Consider the following 4162-nt stretch of genomic DNA (forward strand, 5'->3'; position numbering starts at 1 on the left):
AAACTCACCATGTGGGAGACCCCAGCGACGCGCGACCCACCCTGGAGCTCGAGCTTCCTTCTCCCTTCCACCCAAAGGGCGATCAGCTCGCATGTGCGCGGGGAACCTGTGCCCCCGCCCCGGCCGGCGGCCCCAGCGTCCCCCTCGCATGGCCCCGCAGCAACTCACGCCAGTCCGCGCTGCAGAGCAGCATTCGCCCTGTGCACTCCCAAGACGGGTGTGGGGATGAAAATTCTTGGACAGAAGAGATGATTACTAATTCCATTAAGGCCTAGAATTGCCTATTGTACAGATAGTCGTGATCAGGCAATATAGGAATGGCCCAAGGAAGCCACCAAATTGATTTTCAGGTTTTGCACGACCTGCGACAAAAATTCCCTGAAGTACCTGAAGTTGTTGTGTCCAGGTGCATGTTACAGAATAATAATAACCTGGATGCCTGCTGTGCTGTTCTCTCTCAAGAGAGTATAAGTCACAGAATGTTTACCATCATGGAAGAGAAGTAAATAGAATGAATGGAAGCAGGACTCTAGCACACAGCATTAGTGATGGACAACTTCAAGGACAACTTCAAGGTGGTCAATCGAGTAACGAACTATTTCCGCAGGAGCCACATACAGCACCAGCTCAAGTTCCTCAAGGCTTTAATGTTTTTGGAATGTCCAGTACATCTGGTACTTCAAATTCAGCACCACATCTTGGATTTCACTTAGGCAGCAAAGGAACATCTAACCTTTCTCAACAGACTCCCAGATTTAATCCTATTATGGTAACTTTAGCCCCAAATATTCAGACTGGTCGTAATACTCCTACATCTTTGCACATACATGGTGTACCTCCACCTGTACTTAACAGTCCACAGGGAAATTATATCTATATTAGGCCTTACATTACAACTAGTGGTACAACTTGACAGACACAGCAGCATTCTGGCTGGGTATCTCAGTTTAATCCCATGAACCCTCAACAAGCCTATCAACCTTCACAGCCTGTTCCTTGGACTACTTATCCTGCATCTAATCCTTTGCCACATACCTCAGCCCAACAGTCAAATCAGCAAGGCCACCAGACCTCTCATGTCTATATGCCCATCAGTTCACCTACTACTCCACAACCGCCAACAATTCATTTATCTGGTAGCTCACAGTCTTCTACCCATAGTCAATACAACATTCAGAATATTTCAACGGGACCTCGAAAAAACCAAATTGAAATCAAACTTGAACCCCCACAAAGAAACAATTCTTCAAAATTGCGTTCTTCTGGACCTCGAACCTCCAGCAGTTCCTCTTCAGTCAACAGCCAGACCTTAAATAGAAATCAGCCCACTGTTTACATAGCTGCCAGTCCCCCAAATACTGATGAGATGATCTCCCGTAGTCAACCTAAGGTCTATATTTCAGCTAATGCCACCACAGGAGATGAACAGGGCATGCGGAATCAGCCCACAGTCTTCATATCCACAAACTCCTGGGCATCTGCTGCCTCCAGGAATATGTCTGGGCAAGTGAGCATGGGTCCTGTGTTCATTCATCACCATCCTCCTAAAAGTCGAGCAATAGGCAATAACTCTGCAACTTCTCCTCGAGTGGTGGTCACCCAACCCAATACCAAATATACTTTCAAAATTACAGTTTCTCCCAATAAACCCCCTGCAGTCTCACCAGGGGTGGTGTCCCCTACCTTTGAACTTACAAATCTTCTAAATCATCCTGATCATTATGTAGAAACAGAGAATATTCAGCACCTCACGGACCCTACCTTAGCACATGTGGATAGAATAAGTGAAGCACGGAAATTGAGTATGGGATCTGATGCTGCTGCCTACACACAAGCTCTGTTGGTACACCAGAAGGCCAGAATGGAACAACTTCAAAGACAACTTGAGATTCAAAAGAAAAAGCTGGATAAACTAAAATCTGAGGTCAATGAAATGGAAAACAATCTAACTCGAAGGCGCCTGAAAAGATCAAATTCCATATCCCAAATACCTTCGCTCGAAGAAATGCAGCAGTTGAGAAATTGTAATAGACAACTCCAGATTGACGTTGACTGCTTAACCAAAGAAATTGATCTTTTTCAAGCCCGAGGACCACATTTTAACCCCAGCGCTATTCATAACTTTTATGACAATATTGGATTTGTAGGTCCTGTGCCACCAAAACCCAAAGATCAAAGGTCTACCATCAAAACACCAAAGACTCAAGATGCAGACGACGATGAGGGGGCTCAGTGGAATTGCACTGCCTGTACTTTTTTGAACCATCCAGCCTTAATCCGCTGTGAACAGTGCGAGATGCCATGGCATTTCTGAGCCAGAAGGCCCTATGTCTTCTCTAAAACCACATCTAAAGTTCAAGAATCTAGTCTGTCATCGGGGCAACATTTCACTGCTACATAGAATTTTGTCAAATGGAAGGTGTGACAAGATGGTGTTGTGCTAATATTAAGTGTCAGCCCACAGAGCTAATAATACCTCAGTATAATGTCACAGGAAGTTGAAATCCATCACCTGAAAGGTAATCTGCTGAAAGACTTGGTTGCCTGCTGCCTGACCATGTACAGTGTTACCAGGAGCCCGTTACAGCTAATTCTCACTATGTTAATGCCAAGGTGTTCCCAGTACTTTTTCCCCTCGTGTCACTACTGAATTTTGACAGGAGGAAGAAATAGAATGATAGCTTTTTTATTTTTAAAGCTTTCAGTGAAACACTACATACAAGAGAAGGAACAAGGTTTAACTATTTAAAAACTGCAGCCGCATAGTGCCATTGGCTAGGGGAAGACCTTCACACATCTGTGGTACTCTTGGCCTTGTCTTTGTCTTCCCTGAAAATGTCTCTGTGAAGCCAGAATCTAGGGTCTCAAGATGAAAAGGAAAGCAGCATGCGTTGTCTGTACAAACATGCAGTGAAATACCCCAAAGCTTTTCCTACTGTACAGATCTCTCGAGTCTGCTTTAAGTGATTTCTTCTTTATTATTTTCTTATATTTCTATATGTATAGTGTAATAGCCTTTTGTTAACTAATTTTCTTTTTTCCTTTTAGTGATTAAGCACGATCATGTCCCTTTTTAAGCCTTACCTAAGAGAAGCAATGTCTTAAAATAAAAAAAGCATTAATGAAATGAAACTATGCACAAAATAACTTTCCTCTACTTACCCTGTACTTTGCCCTCATGGGTGCCAATGTTCTGTGAAGACATACAGATGCTGCAAAATGAACTGCAGAAGGTATTACAAGAATTATGTCAGTAGGTCACACTGTGTGCTGACTTTAGAAGTGGGGTCGCACAACATGGTGTTTTGTCTTCCATGGGGAAGCTTAAAACAGAAGGTATTTTAACCCACTCGCAAAGTGTGCCTCATCTGCTTGGTGCCCCACAGAACTTTCACAGGAGATTTTTATCGGAAAAGTACAGTTTCAAAACCAGCAACAGCAGCAGTACCGACAGCCCTTTTATTTGGAAAGAAGTTTAAATGCTTTACTGTTGGGACAATCTGTTTCTAAACCTGACTTTGTGGCAGTAATGTGTATTTATAAAACAAGGCTATTCATATTTAGGACAACTGAAGAAAAGCTGGAAAAAAAGAAAAATAAGCAAACTTGAACACTGAAGCAACCTCAAGCATCTCTTTATTTTGATGATATATTTTTGTAAGGAAAATAAGTATTCAGATGATCAGGAATGTATATAACTCAATGGAATCAAGAAAAGGAAGTATGCATTTAAAAAGAATTATGAAAGTATATATCAGTGCTTAGAATGGGGCTAAGGGAAGTGCTGAAATACAGTAAAAGACAGGAGGTAATGTAGACTGTCACCCACTGTAAATGTTTGCAAGTGGCTGTTTTAAATAATCAGGATTATTACAGTGATCTCTATGAATGTCAAAGCCTCAGCTTCCAGGCTTTACATTATGTATATGGAAAGAAATATGACAATCCTAGGTAATTAGGCAGTAGACCCAGAGCCCTTACATTGGATGCATTTTGTTTTAAAAATAGGCCTTGTTTTTCAGCTTCATCTGCAGTTCTATGTGAAGATTGATAAATCAGTTTTTACTTGTTTTATTAATAAAATGTAATTTGGATATCTTGAGTTGATGGTTTTGTTATTTAGCTGGGTAAACTATCTTTGTAACAGATAAGTTATTTATAA

The 4162-nt window shown here is 41.7% G+C and overlaps 1 pseudogene; it reads left to right on the forward strand.

Annotated features, from left to right (window-relative positions):
• The first annotated feature begins 317 nt into the window (after positions 1–317).
• On the forward strand, positions 318–3212 carry LOC143386352 (TGF-beta-activated kinase 1 and MAP3K7-binding protein 2 pseudogene; annotated as a pseudogene).
• The last annotated feature ends 950 nt before the right edge of the window (positions 3213–4162 follow it).

Source organism: Callospermophilus lateralis, unplaced genomic scaffold (assembly GCF_048772815.1).
Source record: "Callospermophilus lateralis isolate mCalLat2 unplaced genomic scaffold, mCalLat2.hap1 Scaffold_109, whole genome shotgun sequence".
Lineage (NCBI taxonomy): Eukaryota > Metazoa > Chordata > Mammalia > Rodentia > Sciuridae > Callospermophilus > Callospermophilus lateralis.